The 18,189-nt window shown below is 54.7% G+C and overlaps 1 long non-coding RNA gene across 28 annotated transcripts in view; it reads left to right on the plus strand.

Annotated features, from left to right (window-relative positions):
- LOC106739882 (uncharacterized) overlaps positions 1 to 16,494 on the plus strand; it is a 36,535-nt gene extending 20,041 nt beyond the window's left edge. For 7 of the 28 annotated variants that reach the window (XR_009455991.1, XR_009455989.1, XR_009455993.1 and 4 more), the window contains 16 exons: positions 84 to 440; positions 623 to 694; positions 1,319 to 1,481; positions 1,568 to 1,663; positions 1,910 to 1,991; positions 2,692 to 2,849; positions 2,954 to 3,056; positions 3,218 to 3,349; positions 9,657 to 9,854; positions 9,938 to 10,006; positions 10,638 to 10,764; positions 10,850 to 10,938; positions 11,221 to 11,284; positions 11,413 to 12,481; positions 13,088 to 13,167; positions 13,373 to 16,494. This is a non-coding gene — a long non-coding RNA (uncharacterized LOC106739882). Of the gene's footprint in view, positions 1 to 83; positions 441 to 622; positions 695 to 1,318; positions 1,482 to 1,567; positions 1,664 to 1,909; positions 1,992 to 2,691; positions 2,850 to 2,953; positions 3,131 to 3,217; positions 3,350 to 3,454; positions 3,531 to 9,656; positions 9,855 to 9,937; positions 10,007 to 10,637; positions 10,765 to 10,849; positions 10,939 to 11,220; positions 11,285 to 11,412; positions 12,482 to 13,087; positions 13,168 to 13,372 lie in introns of all 28 variants that reach the window. The other 21 variants (XR_009455985.1, XR_009455982.1, XR_009456000.1 and 18 more) reach the window with 21 other exon arrangements.
- Positions 16,495 to 18,189: the final 1,695 nt, after the last annotated feature.

Raw genomic sequence — 18,189 nt, forward strand, 5'->3', positions numbered from 1 at the left:
CCTGTTGGTGCTGTGAGACGTGCGCATAGCGCTGCAAATGTTAATTGCTGTTCATTTTTGGTGGTGTGGATATGTTTGGCAAGATGATCAAAGTCTGGTCCTGAGTGGAGAAGAGCTGAGGAGCCCTGGAGCTGGTATGGCGTGGAAGGAGTTGGAGACGGCCCGAAGCCATGCTCATGTGATCACCTGGAGCGAGGTATTTGCTTCTTGCAGGTTGCAGCTCTGGATGGACAGATCCTGCAGCTGGTAAGGGGTTGCTTGGAGCAGTGTGGGGCTAATTGCTAGACTCAGACATTCATGCTTTGCCCTTTGATGTTTTTCATGCTGAGGCTTTTCTTTTGCGTCCTCAGCAGGTGCCTGCATCGTATCTGGGAAAGGGATGGCAAGCATGAGGACTGACGGCGCACAAGGACTGAAAGCGCAGCTTGATGCCAGGTGTGGTGAGTGCTGGGTCTCGGGGCTGAGGCCTTCCCCCTGCTGTCTGCCTACCCTGTGCGTGCCCATAGCAGTGTGTTGAGGTGCTCCCTTGGACGGATGTGTGGGGTGGCAGTTCCCCCAGTGGTTCCCTTTGACTGTGTTTTGTTCTTCCACTTGGGGTGAATACCTGTTCTCTGTATTCCAGGGTCCTGGTGTGCGTGGAAGGAAAGGGTGAGGGGGCATGGGGACCGGAGCCAGAGGATCAGGATGCGAGAAGGTGTTTTGTGTTTGGGATGGCGGGTATCTGGGTCTGGTGGGAAGGCTCAGGCAGGGTGTTGTGGGGATTGAAGTCCCCCTCCTGTCTTGTGGTGGCATGCTCTGGCCAGGGGTCCCTCATCTGGCTCTACATGAGGCTTGAGCATCTGTGCCTGTTCCTGCTACTAGCTGTTTTGGCTTCAGGAGCTCGGTTTGGTCTGACATTTGGGTGCTGGTGTCTGGCCTTGCCCAGGGTTTGCTGCTGTAGAAGATGGTGCACGTCTCTGCCTAGCTGTTTGTCTTGCCACAGGCTCTCCCACTGGTGCCGGGAACGGCTTGTTTTGTGTCCATGTGCCTTTCTATTTGTATTGTCTTCCAAGTCGCTGCAGCGTTTCTCTGCTTTTCCCAGAACTAGCAGGAGACCTGTGATTGCATGTCTAAATTGCTTCCTGTGCTTGCTGTAGGAAAGCCCTAGGAGGACTCTGCCTGCACCCTTGCAGCTATGGGGGGGGGGTTAAAAAAAAAAAGGAAAAGAAAGGGTGCCCATGGGGCCTTGGCAGGGAGGGGCCACTGTCCCCAGCCCGTGAGGCCTCTGAGTTGCTGATAGTGGCAATTTCCTTTTCTTTGTCTCTGTATGTGTGTGGAGGAGCCATCTTCTGAAGGCTTGAGGGCTGTGGAGCAGACTCTGTGAAGATGAAGTGAAGAGTCCCAGAGGTGGTGCAGGAGGAAACGGGCAGCCCTGTTGTGACTTCCTGATTTGCGTGGTGTGAGGCCTCTTCCCCTGTGGCATCACCTGGCTGGAGTCTGGGGTGGGTCTGAGCTGTCTTGCAACAGTGTGATGCGTTTGTCTTCCTGCCTGACCACTTCTTCCACACTTGTTCTTTCATGTTTCTAGGAGGTTTTGTGTGTGTAGCTTTGCAGGCGGTGCGTCTCCGCTCCCACTTCTTGCTGTGAGGATGCCTGGATAAGCAGCAGCATGATTGTGGCTGGGGTGAGTAGTGCCTGTTGGAGGTGAGGGCTCTCCTGCGGTGGCTGTCCCCTGTGTCGGTTAGCTGAGTCCTTGATTGCTTGTAAATATGCACCTCAGGCTGGCCACAGGCATGCCTTTGTGAGCGGAGTTAGTGGATAGGGGGGCTGGATGTATGCTGGGGGTTTGGAGAGGGGAACATCCCTTATCTCTGAGTCGGTGCCCTTGCATTCCCTCGGTGGGCTGATGAGGTTTTTGTTTTTTTTCCAGTGGCCTCAATGTTGTGGGGGAGAGGAATAGAAGCGAGGCTTCTGCGGTGGTGGTAGAAGATGGAGGAACTGGATCCCGAAAGGTGGGCTGGGTTAAAGTGGGAGGCTGGGTTGCGTATTCCCTGGTCGTGTTTGGGTGGGGAAGGAAACGCCTTGTGCGTGATGGGGTCTGGAGCTCCGTGCTGTCTGGGAAGTGATGCTGAAGCAGGGACTTGTGGCCCTTAGGGATGCTGCAGAGCAGGGGGTGTAAGCCTGAATTGGGTTTAGTTTGGTGGTGAGACCTGACTCCTTGTAAAGGCTGGAAATTGTCCTTGAGTATATTAGGGGTTTCAGTGTTTGCCCCTGGCTTCTGGGTGCAGGTGACAGCATTGGATGTGTTGGGACAGAGGAGCGGGTGAGTGCGTGTCCGCCTCTGCCTGGCTGTTGCTGCTGCCACTGGTCTCCCTTCAGTTCTGGGAATTGCACTCTGTCCTATGTCTCTGGGTGTGTCACTGGTGTTTCTTTCTACTTTGATATCTAAAATCACAGCAGCACTTCTTCTTTCTTTCTTTGCTCTTCCCAGAGCTGGAAGGATAGGTGTGTTTGCAACTGAATTGATCCCCTCATTTGGGTGGGCTTTGACTGCACCCTGTGTGCCTCGTGTGTGAGTGGGGGTGTTATGCTTTGGGTGTCCTAGGCTGCTGGGGGTGGGGGGCGTTGTCTCTGCTGTCAGTACTATGAGATGTGAATACTGTTGCGTGTAGTAATTGCTTGTTGTTTTGGGTGTGATGTTAATATGTCAAGCGTGAGTGGAGAAGAGCTGAGGCAAAGAGACCTAGAGCCAGTGCTAGGTAGAAGCGGGTGGAGGAAGCAGGTGGTCGTGCAGCCATGCTCGCTTCTGGGTCAGCTGGAGGGAGGCGTCTGCCTGTTCGGTGGACCTGTGTGCACGAGCAGAGCCTGCAGTGAGTAAGATGTTACTTGGAGCGGTGTGGCGTGGTCTTCCCACGGGTCGGTTGCTTGTGCTTGGCCATTTTGTTTTGCAGTGACGTTTCTTGTGTGCCCTCAGGAGGTCCCTGCCTCCCCTGTGTGGAGAGGATGGCAAGGAGGGAGGAGAGTGCGCCGGAGGAAGAGGAGCGCGATGCCAGGTCCCATGAGTGCTGTCTCTTGGGGTGAGGCCCTTCTCACAGATGGATGGGTGCACCCTGGGCAGGCACGTCTTGGAGAGCTGTGAGCTGGGGCCTGGGTGTGTGTGGTGTGAATTGTACCTGTGGGTTTCTTCTTCGGTTCACTTGTCCCCTTTGGGGTGACCTGCGTGTTCTGTCCCTTGCAGGGTCCTGACCTGTGCAGAGGGAAATGACTGCCGGTTGAAGGAGTGAAGCTGAGCAGCGCCCACGGAGGGTGAAGCAGGAGGAACTCGATGCCGCACGGCGTGTCGGTGCCGGATGGGCAGGTCTGGCAATTGGTACGAAATGGCGTGGGGCGGTCTAGGGTTTTTGGAGTCTGGCAGTTAGTTTTTGTTTTGCTCTTTGTTGCTAGTTGTGTTGAGGTTTTTCCTTGGCTGCCTCAGCAGGTGCCTGTCTCCCGTATGGGGAGGGGATGGCAAGCAAGGATGCTTGAGGGCTGGAGGAGAAGAGTGATGCCAGGTGTGGCAAGTGCTGGCAGTCAGGGGTGAGGCCTTTCCCCTTGTGCCTGTGTACCCTGTGTGTGCCCTTAGTGGTGGGGAGAGGTGGTCCCTTGGCTGGACGTGTAGGGTGGGAATGCCTCCGCAAAAATCAGGACCCTGGACTGGAGTTCAGCCCAAGGAGCAGAAGTAAACACAGGAGAAGGAAGCCACTGAGGAGAAGGGAGAGGGCGAGGGACTGGAGCAGAGCAGTGGTAAGGGAGCAAGACGAGCAGGATGCTAGAAGGTGCTGTGGGATGGTGGGGGTGTCTGGGTGTGGTGGGAAGGCCCTGGTGTGGGACGTTGTAATGAGTTCAATTAGTGCAAGCAGTTACGGTCAGCCGGGGTGTCGCGGAACGTGAGGTTTCCCTCGTTCCTTGCGGTGGCTTGCTGTGGCCAGGGGTCCCTCATCTGGCTCTGCGTGAGGCTTGAGCATCCCCGCCTGCCCCTGCCACTAGCTTTTTTGGCTCCCTGGGCTGGGTTTGGTCCAACATCTGGGTGCCGGTGTCTGGCTTTCCCAGGTTTTGTTGGGGCAGGAGTTGGGCGTGCGTCTCTGTCTAGCCGTTTGTCTTCCCACAGGCTCTCCCACCAGTGCCGGGAATGGCTTGTCCTGTGTCCGTGTGCTTTTTCGTTTGTCTTGTTGCGTTGAGAGTCGCTGCAGCATTTCTCTCCTCTTCCCAGAACTGGCAGGAGACCTGCGTTTGCACATTAAAGTTGCTTCCTTTGCTTGCTGAGGGAAACTCCTGAGCGGGCTCTGGCTGGATATTCACAGCTATGGGGGGGCGGTGGTAAAATAAATTTGCTTGGGAGTGTTGGCAGGGAGGGTGCACTGTCCCCAGTGCTGAGGCCTCTGAGTTGTTGATAGTGGCCATTGCCTCTTTTTGGGCGTGTGCGTGTGGAGGAGCCATCTTGCCAGGGCTTCAGGCTTGTGAAGCGGACACTTGGCAGAATAGGTGAAGAGACCCACGGGTGGCAGCGGAGGAAATGGGCAGCCCTTTCACGCCTTCCCATTTTGTCTCGTGTGAGGCATCTGCCTCTGTGGCGTCACCCGTCTGGAGCCCGTGGCGGGTTGGAGCTTCCTCGGACCACCGCAACGTATTTGTCTTCTTGTCGGACCGCTTCTTCGCACTTGCTCTTTCATGTTTCCAGGTGGTTTTGTGCGTGTACCTTTTGCAGGTGGTGTACCCCCTCCCCTTTCCAGCTGTGAGGTTGAGTGGAGAATGAGCCGCACGGTTGTGGCTGTGGCGAGTAGTGCCTGTAGGAGATGAGGGGTCTCCTGTGGTGGTTGCGCCGTATGTGTGGTGGTTGCTGTGATTGGTGACTCCTTGATTGCTGTGAATAGGTGGCTCCGGGTGACCACAGGCAAGCCTTTGAGAGCTCAGTTGGTGGGTAGTGGGGATGAATGTGTGTGGTGGGGGTTTGGAGAGGAGCTTTCTTCCTCTGAGTTTGTGCCCTTGTGTCCCCTCTTAGAGCTGATGAGGTTTTTGTTGTTTTTTCAGCTGCGTTGATCTTGGGGGAGGAGGATACAAGGGCATGTTGTGGCGTGATGATGGAAGGTGGAGGAACAGGATGGTGAAAGGTGGGCTGGGTTAGAGTTGCAGGGGTGGGATTTGCCCTGGTGGTTTTCAGGTGGGGGAGGTAATACCTAGTGTGGGATAGTGTCTGGAGCTCCATGCTTCCTGGGCAGTGATGGTGACGGAGGGGATTGTGGGCACCAAGTGTGCTCTAGAGCTGGGTGGTATAACCCTGGATTAGATTTTACCCTGGTTGTGAGTTGTTGTGTTTGTGTGAAGTCTCAGAATTGCCCTTGGCTATATAGGGTTTATCCCTGGCATCTGGGTGCAGATCTTGCCCTTGGATGTGCGGGGGTAGAGGAGCGCATGTGTGCGTCTGTGCCTCTGCCTGCCTGTTGCCGCTGCCACTGGCCTCCCTTCCGCTCTGGGAACTGCACTTTGTTCTGTCTCTCTGGGTTTGTCACTGGTGTTCCTTCCTTGTTTGTTTGTGGCTTTTCTTCGTTTTGGTTTTTTGTTTTAATCACTCTAGCACTTCCTTTGTTCTTCCTTTGCTCTTCCTAGACCTGGAAAGAAGGCCATGTTGGCACCTAAATTGGTTCCCCCTTTGGGGAGTGGCTTGACTGCACCCTGCCGACTTGGTTTTGGGAGTGGTTTGGAGGGGAAGGTGTCTCCCCTCAGTACTATGAGATATGAATACTGTCCCATGTAGTAATTGCTTGTTGTTTTGGGGTAATGCCAATGTTTGGACCGTGAGCAAAAGAGAGCTTGAGGTAGAGGTGAAGCGATATAGAGCCGCAACCATTTAGGCGACTGTACACCTATGGTGACTTCTGTGTCAGCGGGAAGGAGGCCTCTGTCCTTTTGCTGGACTTGGGGGCAGAGCCTGTAGTGCGTAAGATGTTACACTGAGCGGCGTGGGATTGTGTTCCAGTAGGGCAGTTGCTTGTGCTTTGCACTTCTGTATGGTAGCAAAGTTTCCCGTGTGGCCTCAGGAGGTGCCTGTGTACCCCTGTGTGGAGAGGAAGGCAAGCAGGGATGAGACTGGGCTGGAGAAGGAGCAGCGTTATGCCAGGTTGGGCGAGTGCTGCGTCTGGGGGTGAGCCTTTTGTCACGGCTGGATGGGTGCACCCTGGCCAGGCATGCCTTGGGGAGCTTTGAGCTCAGGGCTGGGTGCGTGGGGTGGGAATTGTACCCGTTGGTCCCTTTGTCTGTTCACTTGTGCCCCTAGGGGTGACTGCCTGTTCTGTCCCCTTGTAGGATCTTGTCTAGTGTGGAGGGAAGTGAATGCTGGTTCAGGGAGTGGAGCTGAGCAGCGGGGGAGGAATTGGATGCTGTGAGGTGGGAAGGCCCTGGTCTGGCATGGTGTCTGTGTTAGGTGATCCCAGTCAGTGATGCTGGAGCAGGGTGTTGCAGCATTTGAGCTTCCTCACATCTCTTGCGGTGGCCTGCTGTGGCCAGGGGTCCCTCGTGCGGCTCTTCACGTGGCTTGAGAATGCGTGCCTGTCCCTGCCTGCAGGTTTTTTGGCTCCTTGTGCTGGGTTTGCTACAACACTTGGGTGCCGGTGTCCGGCCCTCTTCAGGATTTGGTGGGGCAGAAGTTGGGTGCGTCTTTGCCTACCTGGCTGTCTTGCCACAGGCTCTCCCACCGGTGCTGGGACTGGCTTGTCCTCTGTGCGTGTGCCTTTGTTTGTCTTGTTGTCTTGAAAGTTGTTGCAGCCTTTTTCTGTTGTTCCCAGATCTGGCAGGAGACTTGCGTTTGCACACCTAAATTGCTTCCCTTGCTATTGAAGGGAAAAGCCTGAGGGGTCTGGCTGTCCTGTGACAGCTGTGGGCTGGGGTGTGGGGAATAAGTCGTGTGCGGCGTCTCGGCAGGGAGCGGCCGTTGTCCCCAGTGCTGTGAAGCCTTGGAGTTGTTGATAGTGCCAATTGCCTTTCTCTTACATGTGTGGAGGAGCCATCTTGTGAAGGTTGCAGGCCTATGAACCAGAGACTGGGAAGATGAGATGAAGAGCCCAGAGATGGTGGAGGAGGAAGTGGGCAGGCCTGTTGTGACTTCCCAATTTGGCACTGTGTGAGGCGTCTACCTCTACGGTGTCACCTGGCTGGAGTGTGTGGTGGGTCTGAGCTCCCTTGGAGCAGCGCGATGTATTTGTCTTCCTGGTTCGTCACTTCTTCCACGCTTATTCTTTCACGTTTCCAGTAGGTTTTGTGCGTGTACCTGTGCAGGTGGTGTGTCCCCAGTCCCTCTTCCGGCTGTGAGGATGCCTGGATAAGGAGCCGCATGGCTGTGGCTGTGGTGAGCAGTGCCTGTTGGAGATATGAGGGCTGTCCTGTGGTGGCTGTGCCCTGTGTAAGCTAGGTGGGTTTTTGATTGCCTGTGAATATCCAGCTCAGGCTGGCCAGAAGCAAGCGTTTGAGAGCTCAGGTAGTGGGTTGTGGTGCTGGAGGTTTGGAGAGGAGCTTGCCTTGGCTCTGACTTGGTTCCCTTGTGTCCCCTGTTTGGGGTGACGAGGGTTTTGTTCTTTTTCCAGTGGCTTTGATCTTGTGGGGGAGAAGGATGTGAGGGCATGTTGTGCTGTAGTGATGGAAGATGGAGGAACAGGGTGCTGAAAAGTGGGTTGGTTTAGAGTAGCGGGGTGGAGTGGCTGGCTTGCTCTGGTGATATTCGGGGGGGGTTCCAGGCTCTGCCTGCGTGTTGCTGCTGCCACCGGCCTCCCTTCAGTTCTGGGAGTTGTACTCTGTGTTGTCTCTCTGGGTGTGTCACTGGTGTTTCTTTCTGTTCTGATGTTGAAAATCACAGCAGCACTTTTTGTTCTTCCTTTGCTCTTCCCAGAGCTGGAAGGATGGGAGTGTTTGCATGTAAATTGGTCGCCTCCTTTGGGAGGGGTTTGCTTGTACCCTCTGTGCCTTGTGTGGGGGTGGCGGCTGTGTGCTGCTTTTGGAGACTGGGGCGGGTGCATCTCTCTCCTTAGTACTATGAGATGTGAATACTGTTTCGTGTAGTACTTGCTTGTTGTTTGGGGGGTGATGCAAATATCTGGACCCTGAGCGGGGAAGAGATCAGGTAGAGGTGAAGTGACCTAGTGCCACCACCAGGCAGAAGGAGGTGGAAGAAGTTGGTGGCTGTGTCCCTGTCGTCACTTCTGGTTCTCCTTGAGCAAGGCCTTTGCCTGTTGGGTGGAGCTGTGTGCGTGGACAGAGCCTGCAGCAGGTAAGATGTTACTCGTAGCGGCGTGGGATTGTCTTCCGGTCAGGCAGTCGTTTGCGGTCTGCCCTTCTGTTTGGTAGTGAAGTTTCCCGTGTGCCCTCGGGCGGTGCCTGTGTCCCCTGTGTGGGGAGGATGGTGAGCAGGATGAGGGAGGGGTGGAGAAGGAACAGCGTGATGCCAGGTGTGGCTGTTGGGGCTGAGCCCTTTCCTAGGGCTGGATGGGGCGCACCTTGGCCAGGCCTGCCTTGGAGAGCTTTGAGGTGGGGGCTGGGTGTGTGGAGTGGGAGTTCTCCCAATGGGTCCTGTCTTGTGTTTGGTTGTCTCTCCTGGGGTTACGGTCTGTTCTGTGCCTTGTAGGGTTGTGGCTTGTGTGGATGCAAGTGAATGCTGGTTCAGGGAGTGGAGCCAAGCTATGCCCATGGAGGCTGAAGCAGGCAGAGGTGTGTTGGCAGTTTGTGTGGGAGGCCTTTGCTTGTGAGTTGTGTGTGAGGCCCCTGTGTGGGATGGTGTCCGAAGCTTCGTGCTTGCCGGTCAGTTTGTCTAGTATGCGGGGCAGGCACCTTGGGTGTCTGATTTGTGATTTTGGTGCTGGTGGGTGCAGCCGGGGTGTTGTGTCTTGCTGTGCTTGAGGAAAGCCTCTGTCTTTTGTGTAGGGAGTTTTTGGACTTGTAGCGGATTAACTTTTGACATGTGGGTGTCGATTTTTGCCCCTACATAGATTTTGCTAAGGTAGAGGATTGGGTCCGTCTCTGCCTGGACATTGTTATTGCCACAGGCTCCCCTTCAGTGCTGGGAACAATGTTTGCTGCTTGCGTGTCTGCACGTGCGTGTCTGTCCTGTTACGTTTGTTAGTGAAATCACCGGGGTGTTTAGTTTGGTCCTTCCCAGAAGAGAAGGCGGGAGGGCTGCGTTGGCAGGTGCAAACAGAATCCCCTGCTAGGAAGGGGGAATCCCGGAGAAGGGTCTGTCTGCGCCCCGTCTGCGCTGCGGGGCAAAGCAGGCTGGTGTCGGAGCCCTGGGCGGGAGGGCCGCGGGTGCTAGTAGTGAGGTGCGTGCGTTGCGCCGATGGCAGTAACGGCTTCTCTGTTGCGGGCGGAGGGTTTGTTTGGTGTTTGTCCTGAGGTTTCTGAGGACGATGATGTGCACCAGACTGTGGGAAGAGGGTGAAGTGTCCCAGAGGTGCTGGAGGAGGTGCGGTCAGTCCCTGGTTGCCTGGTTTGAGGCCTCTGGCTTTGTGGTGTCTCTTGGCTGGATCCCTATGCATCTGTGGTCCCTGTGGTAGGTGGGCGAGTCCTTACTTGGAGCAGCGTGGGACTTCTCTCTAATCTGCCAGTTGCCTCCATGTTTTTGTTCTTGTGTTTTGGTGAAGATTTTCTGTATCTTGCAGGTTTCTGTTTTTCTCCAGCCCAGTCCTGGGTGTTGGGCATTGACTAGGTAGGGTAGACAACTGGAGATGGATCCATGTTTCTGACTGTGGAGAGTACTGGATGTCAGAGAAAAGGTCCTTCTTGTGGTGGTGTCTCCAGCATATGCTGTGGCTGCTGTGCTGTGGTCCCAACAGAGGCAAGCCTTGGAGAGCTCAGAGGTGTGGACCAGGGGATGGGATGGCATTGTGCCTTTGCTTCCGTTGTTGGAGTCCCTGGCTGTTGAATGTATTTCTGTTTGCAGGGTCCTGGTCCTTGGAGAGAAGTTTGAGCAGAGAAGGGTTGAAGATGGAGGTAGAGAGGATGGTGCAAGGTGTGTTTTGTTTTGGAAGGGGGGTGGGGTGGGGTGACAAGTCCCTGGTGTACTGAGCTTCACGCTCCTGGGCCAGCGATGCTCCGGCAGGAGGTTGTAGCACAAGGGGTGGCCCCTCTCTGTACCGGTGCAAGGCTGTGCTGGTGTACCTGGGAGTCCCACAATTGCCTCGGTGTAAAGAATGGGAATCGTTCCCCTCCATTGTGGGGGATTTCTGGTCCTTTGAGCAGGGTTTGCTTCTGGCATGGGTGCAGATCTTGACTCTGTCTAGGCTCTAGCAGGGCAGAGGATTGGGTGTCTGCCTTGCTGATGCCATTACCACAGCTTCCTGCTTCAGTTCTGGGAATTGTCTGGGGGTGTTACTGATGGCTTGGAGTCAACATCACTGCACTATTTCTGCCTCTTTTGTCCTTTTCTTTGCTCTTCCCAGAAGTGAAGGGGGAGGCCTGTGTGTGCACATGTAAATGGCCTCCCTTAGTTGGGAGGGGAGAGCTGTGAGACAGGTCTCGCTGCATCCTGTCAGCTTTGTGGGAGCTAAGTAGGGTGGTTTTGGGTGGAAGGGGCCCCTGCCGCCAGTGCTGTGAGGCCTGCGAGTTGTGCTGTTTTGTGGTAATTGCTGCTTTATCTGCAGCGGGGGGTCTTTTTACCAAGACTTTTGGGGCAGGGAGGAGAAGTGGAGATTGGGCAGAAGAAGAGAAGACACCTTGAAGTCATGAACCATGGAGCTGCCTGTCGTTGGTGCGTGGAGCATGTGATGGGTGAGAGCTTGCTTTGGGGGAAGCTGTTGCTGCCTGGTTTTGCCTTGGCACATTTTGGCGAGGTTTTACTTGTGCATGTTCACAGGTGCTTGCGCTGTAGCTCTGTTGTGAGGAGCGGGGCATGGGCAGTGACACGCTGAGAGCTGGAGAAGGAGCACCACAAAGATGGCTGTGGTGAGCAGTAGATGTTGGTGATGATGAGGTGTTCTCTGTGGTGGCCGTGTCCTGCAAACGGTCTGGTTGCTGTGAAGTAGATGTTTCCTCGGGTTGGATGTTGAACACCCTGCCCAGGCAGGCCCAAGGGAAGCCTTTGTGAGCTATGAGTCTGTGGGTGAGGTGGGTTGGCTGCATCTGCCTGGGGCTTGGGGAGGACCTTCCGCCTACGTTTTGCTTTGCACCTATTTATCATCCGTGTTTTGGGCTGACAAGGTACGTGTGGTTTTTCCCCTGTCCCAGAGGCCTTGGTCAGGCGTGAAGTATGTGAGCCAGGAGAGTCGTGCAGCACACACGCAGGATGGAGGTAGAAAAGGGATGGGGGAGTGGTTGGTGGGGAGGGGGTCGGGTGGTGGCTGTATTTTGTTTGGGGGCGGTGTGGGTGGGGTAGGACGGCCCTGGTTTGCAACAGCCTCCTGAGCTTTTTGCTTCCAGGGCAACAAGTCGAGCGGGAGGCTTTTTTGGCCAGGGCTGCTGTGAAATCTGGTGTAGGGCTGGGCCGGCCGGTCCGAGTCTGTCGGACTCCACGTATAGGAGAAACGACGGATGTCTAAGGAGCTTGTGGGGTGTTTGATCCGGGCTCATCCCTGGCACTTGGGTTGCAGGCCTGGCCCCTCTCTGGGGTGTGTTGAGGGTGAGCTCTGGGTTTGCATTCGTGCCCCTGACTTGCTGTTGCTACAGGCCTCCCTTCAGTCTTGGGAACAGTGCTATGTCCTGTGTGCCTGGGGGTGTCACTGGTGTCTCTCTCTTTCTACGTCTTTGCAAAATGTCTGCAGCACTTGTTCTTTTTCTGCTCTTGTCAGGACTGGAGGGAAGGCTGTGGTGGGTTTTTTCCTGCCACCTAAAATGGTTTCCACCTCGGGGAGGGGTCTGACTGCACCCCGTGTGCCGTGTTTAGGCTGGGTGGGGGTATTGCCTTTGGATTCTCGGGGGTTGCTTTTGCCCTCAGGGCTGTGAGTCCCGTGTGCCGCGTGACTTTTCCTAATTTATTTTTGTTTTGGTGACATGTACGGGAGTCATCTGGCTGAGGCTCAAGGCTCGTAAGCGGGCATCGGGAAGAAGAGGTGGAGACAGCGCCTGTGACCTGAGGAAACTGGTGAAAGAAATGGATGTCGGCGCATTCGCTTTGCGGTTGCCGGGTGTGAGACTTCTGCCCGTGTGGTGGCCCTGGGCTGGAAGCCTTGTTGCGTGAAGCCTGCGATACGTGAGATCTGAATCGGAGCGGTGTGAGACATTTGGTCCGTGGAAGTTGGGAGGTGGATTTGAGCGGGCTTGGGGGGAGCATCTCTTGGCCTCCCTCGGTGGTGCTGGTGACGGTCCTGTAGAGGGAAGGGTTGTGGGCTCCTGCCGTTGGTCACAGGGTGTATTTAGGGTTGTCAGACTGTGCTTGCCTGTGGCACTTGGGTGTTGGTTTTGCACTTCTAGGTTGTTTTGGGCCAGACGATTGGGTTTGTGTTGGCGTGCCTGTTGCTGTTGCGAGAGGGCCTTCGCAGTGCTGGGAATGGTTTGTGTGGTTTCTGCCTGTCTCATCTTTGTTCACTGTGCCTGAATTCACTGCTGCCTGTCTTTGCTCTTTGCCGGACTGAAAGGAGGGGACTTTTCTGTAGTGCTGAAGTTCTGCCCTCTTAATTGGGGGGGAAGTTCAGAGGGGTCTTAATGCTTCGTGTCTCCTTGGTGGGCATGTGGGTTGCTGTGTGCGCCCTACGTAGGGGGTGGGGGGGTGCTGTAGTCTCAGTGCTCTGCAAGTGTTAATAGATGTATTATTGTTTTGGGGATGGGAGGGTGCAGCTGTGTGTTGCTTTGCTGGCTCCTGTGGTGTGGGATGAGGTGTTGGGTTCACGGTGAAGAGCCCCAGACCTGGTGCCATGGCCATGTTGGAGGAATCGGGAGGTTACTTGGAGTCGCCTTGCATGGAGTCCTGTGGCTGTGCCAGTCGGAGCTGGGAGACCTGTGGTGTGAGCCGTGTGGGGCATTGTTCCTGTTTTGCGGGGAGCTTTTTCCATGGGCATTTTTGTTGGTGTGGGGGGGCGGGGTTTTCTTCTGTTTTGATGTGTCTAGCTTTGCATTTGTATTTGAGGGGTTTTCTTTTTTTTCCCCTCTGTGTCTGTAGATGTTGGATTGCTGCTCCCTGTGTGGTGAGGAGGATGGGCTGCAATGACTGGAGGCCTGGAAAAGGAGCCGTGTGGCCAGGTACGGCGTGTATTTGACTCTTGGGGCTGGAGCCTCTCGGTAGCGGCTGCGTGGCGGAGCCTGCAGTTGCCTTGTCGAGGCGGCTTCCTGGCTGCAAGTGGAACAAATTGCCAGAGCCCAGTGGCCGGTGGTGTTGGGATGCGCAGTGTGTGTAGTGCTTGCCTTGCTTCCCTTGTGCTGAAAGCGTGTTCTGTGTTCTTGCCAGGGTCCTGGGCTGCACGGAGGGAAGTAGGTGAGAGGACTGCATCGTGGAAGAGCCGTGGGACAGTGTTGGATGACAGACGCGGACCGGCCGGATGTTGCCCGCTACGTTGGAATGTCCCTTCTGTATTGGGATTCTGCGTGGGGGTGTGGGGTGGGTTTGGGAGTGTCCTCAGCTTTATGATCCTGGAGCCAGGGGTTTGCAAGTAGTATGTTTGGGTCAGTTTGTGTGTGCTGTGGGTGGACCTAGGGTGACCAGAGGTGAAATCCATTCCTGTGACCCTGCAGTTGGACCAGCACCCAGACACTTGCAGGAACCTCTGGCCAAGCAGGCCCAGAGCTTCCAACTGTTGAGCACGGCAATTCTGGAGCCAGCTAGCATGGAAGCAGAAGGGCTGGCCGGGCGCAGGGCCCGGGCTGCCTCTGTGGCTTCTGTGCTAGTGAGGTTGAGAATTGCAGTGCTGGGGGGTTGGAGGTTTTGGACCTGCTTGTGCAGGGTTCTTGTTGGTGTTGGGGTGCTGGTTCTGCTGGGTCAGAGCAATGGGTTTTATTCTGCCTGGCTGCCATGTTTACAGTGTCCTGCAGGGCTGGGAGCCTGTCGTAGCAGCGTGTGTTTGGCTGGGGCGGGGTGGTTGTCTGGTTTGGTCCCTGAGCAGTGTGGTGAGCATGTTTGTTATTACACTGAAATAAAATAGTTTTCTGATAGCCTACTGTTAGGCTAACCATAATTTAGATTATTAAGAAATATTAGCTTTGCAGCTGAATACAAGGCATGACCTGTGGCCTAGCAATGCCGCTGACCACAAGGCAGAATGATAGCTAAGCCTTTGCTTATGTTAAGTAATCATTTTAACTGTGTTGACTATTTTCTGAGTAAAATGCAGCAAGTGAATCTGTGTTTGCGTGCTGTAAACCAGATGCAGCAAGGAAGAAGATAAGAGGAAGAAGCCGTTGTTCTAAGTACAGTGATCGTGTCCTTAAGAAGTATCTAGTACTGTGCAAGTTTTTGCTAACATATCATAATGTTACTGTTACTTAGGTTAGAAAATATTGTTGGAAAATCAGTGAGACCTTTGTATGACCTTTGGTCAATGCTGGCTGATGCAACCTTGCAGTAAGATTGCCAAGGTCTGTCAATATAGGCAGGCAAACAAGGTGATTGGGCCCAACCATGCGGGGTAAGCAAAGCCAAGCCATCTTGGTGATTTTTCTCTGAGTTTTGCGCGTGTGTTATGAAGAAGCTTATGTAACCAGAGTTTATAAATATATGTGTTGAGTTGCAGTCAGGGTCTCTCTCTGCCCTTACGAGGACAGGGGACCTTCGGCCGAATAAACTGAAAAGAGCACACCTTCATCTGCTGCTTATTGGAGTCTCAGCTGGGAAACGAGCCCTGTTTGGGTTAAGAGAGTCTGCAGGTGTTGCCTTACGAGATTGGGAGCCTGGTCAGACAATTTCTCCCACAGGCGAAAGCAGAGCTGTCTGTTACTCAGCTTTGTTTTGTTGTTGCCCCTAGTGGAGGTATTGCAAAAATGTATCATCTCACTACACAAAAGGCTTCTCAGCTGAAAACTGTAAACTGCAAATTGTTTCTTCTTCTCTCTCCCCCATCACTGTGGGGGGGGGGGGTCGTGTTAGGGGGCGAGAATAGTCTGTACAATGCTTGCTTCACGATAAGGCTGACTCCTGTGGGAACACAGATTAGTTACTGCCTGCTTTGCGCACAAACTTTGCAGAAAACTGTAGCAAATGACAGATTGCCGCAATGGAATCTTGTTCAGGAGAGGTATAAAAATGTATCGTCGGGCATGGCTAGGGGTGAACATGGCTTTGAGCTCCGTTGTCGATCTGTTTGCAAACAAACATACTTGAAATGGATCCAGCCTAAGTGTGTATAACTCTCTCTTGAGGTATATGGAAAAAGCCTCCAGAAACACGAATCTAGCTGGTTGTGCAACAGAGGCACAACAGGGAAGCACCCCCCTCCCCCTGTCAGCCTAACCACCCTCTCGTCCGTCCAAGGCCCCTGCCTTGTAGTGCCTCTTGGGCCTGTGTGGTGTTGCTGGTCGTTGTGTTTTTTGGGGGGGGGTGTGAGGGGTGTGCAGCCAAGGTGATGGCTCCTGTGGAGAAGGGGAGGAGAAGCAGAAGTAGTTACGAAGAGCCTGGGTGCTGGGCTGATGTCGTGGGAGAAAACTCCCTGGTGTTCGTTGTCTAGCAGGCTTAGAGACCAGACAAACACGGGTGAAGGGGTAACTGCAGTTTATTTACTCGAGTAAAGAGCATAAAACAGCAAAGAGGTAAAATGGCCTTGACTTAAGGGTGAGGCTGTCTTGTATACATTTTCTAAGAAAGAAACTACAAGGTTATTGAATATGCAATACTTATGGTAATCATCTCCTTACATGGTGCATTACAAATCTCAATACTTTTCCAGAGGAAAAAAGTTAGTGTTACCTTACACATTCCAATCTGTTTTCCTGTGCTGTGCTGTACCATCTTCTTCCTTGTGGCCCCCCCCCCCTTATCTTATCTCACTCCTAGCTGCAGCTGGTACCCAGTACACAGACTTAATTTCTGCTTTTTTCTAACAAAATGGTTAAGGCACTTGATATAAGAAAATGGTTGGCTTAGAGATCATTCTGTCTTGTGGTCAGCAAGATTGCTAGGCCACAGGTCATACCTAGTGTTTAGCTACAAAGCTAATAATATTTAATAATCTAAATTATTGTTAATAGTATACTACAGAAAACTATTTTATTTCAGTGTAAAGACAAACTTGCCCATCACACTGAGTGTGAGGTGGAAGAGGTGCCAGGAGGATGTGTGGGGTGTGGCTTGTGCCCTGGTGTGTGCTTGGTGGGGTGAGAGGGGTGCGAAGCTGCCTGGGTGTGGTGGGATCTTGCTCTGATCCCTTGCTTGTTTGCTTTGTTTGGTGATGTTTGTGTGTGTCCTTGTGGTGTTTGTGTTCTGCCTGTTTGTTGTGAGGCTGGCAATGTTTTCTTCCTGGTGGTTTGTTTTGTACATGGCTGTTTGCTCACCTCCTGTCTGCTGAGCTTTTTGTATTTAACATGTAGAGGAACTTGTGGGCCAACCAGGAAAAATAAAATAAAGGAGAAATGGTTTTGGCACCTGCTGCATTGAGTTTATTTACTTCTTGTATTTATTACTTTTCTCGTGGGGGGCAGGGGCAGGGCTGGGTGCTCGTGTCCTGTGCGCTGCCAGGGGGGTCGCACGGGTCCGGGCAGGGGCGCTCCCCGTGGCTGGGCCCTGGGTCCCCGAGGTGGGGAGGGGTCGTGGGCCGAAGCGGGCCCTGTGGCCGAGGGCGGAGGCTGTGTTCCCGGTGCTCGCTCCGGTCCATCCCGGCTGCTCCCCCCCCCCCCCCCCCCCCCCCCCCCGTCCGGGGTTTCCGGTCGCTGCGAGAAGAGCGCGGATTCCTGCGCATGGTTGCATGGGGCTGGGGGGGGGGGGGGTCGTCACGTGACTCGGCCACGTGCAAGCGGGCGGCGGTGGGGAGCGGCTCCGTGCGGTAAGTTTGGGTGGGGGGGAAGTGAGGTTTCCCCCCCCGTGGTGGGTGCGGCGGCGGGGCCGGAAGCTGCGCGGGGCGCGTGGGGAGAGCCCCGGGGCGGGAGCAGATCGCGGCTCCGGGCGTGTCCCGCCCCGGCTCGTGGCCACTCACTGTGCAGTGGGGGGAGACCCGGGGTCGCCGGTGGCCCCGCGCGTGTCCCGTGCTGCCCAGGTGACGGTGCTGCAGGCTGCTGGGGGCGCTCCCGGCGGCCGGAGCACCCGGCTCCACTTGCTTCGCTCTCCCGGCGGTCCCTGCCGTGGGTGGGGGGCGTGCAGCGGGCCGCGGAGCCCCGAGCAGACTGGCGCCCCCGGGCTCTGTTTCGGATCTCCTGTCCCGGGTGTGGTGCAGGGTGGGGCGGAATGCACTTGCAGCTGGCAGCCTGCATCTGTGCCTGCCTGGCATATACATGCGGGGGTCTTGTGCCCCGTGCTGTGCTTGGGAGTCCCCCCCCCCCGCCCATCTAGCTGCCTGGGGCTCTGTTCTGCTCCCTGTCCCCGCCCTTTGGCTGCACATTTTTGCCTCGGATCCCATGCATGCCTGCCTGCAGCCTTGTCTGACACTTTTCCTCTGGTGGGGCCTGAATGCTGGTGTGCCCTGTGTGTGTGCGTGCTTGTGTGCGTGCATGCACATGAATGGGCTGTTGTCGCCAAAGGACAGTGAGTTCATGCCTGGTGCGCTTGTGCCAGTAAAGACAGAGGGGTGAAGGATCCAACTTAATCTTTATTTCTGCACAGAAAGCAGTGCTTGGCAATCGTTTGCAAAGCAAGCACACCCACCCAAGTGGGTATCAGCCTTATATAGCCTCTTCTAGCCTTACACACTGTACAGTCACTAGAGGTTGCCTCTTTTGGTCCATGCGCACTTCGCCCCCTAGGTACAGACTACCCCTAGCCAGCTGAACTGGGCTTCCTAATACGTAATTTGCTCATGTAGCACCTGGTATTCAGCCAGCCTAGCAAGTAACCCCCCTTCCAACTTTCCCCGGACTTTGATGATACAGCTTTTCCTACTAGGGAGGCCAGCAATTAGCAACTAAGCAACAAGCGATCTCCCCCTGCCTAAACAACCTACTCTATGCCCTTGGTTAGATACGATACTTTTTCAAAAGATACAAAGCTGTTCCCGAAGTAGAAAATGGATAGTGAAAGTTCAGGGGTGCTCCTCAGGGCTGCCCGAAGGAACGTGCAGGGAGCTGAAAACCTGGGTCCTGGCATATTGCAGTTTAATAAAACACAGGTCTGGTTTCTTTGGCTCGTTT

This window comes from Alligator mississippiensis, chromosome 12 (genome assembly GCF_030867095.1).
Source record: "Alligator mississippiensis isolate rAllMis1 chromosome 12, rAllMis1, whole genome shotgun sequence".
Lineage (NCBI taxonomy): Eukaryota > Metazoa > Chordata > Crocodylia > Alligatoridae > Alligator > Alligator mississippiensis.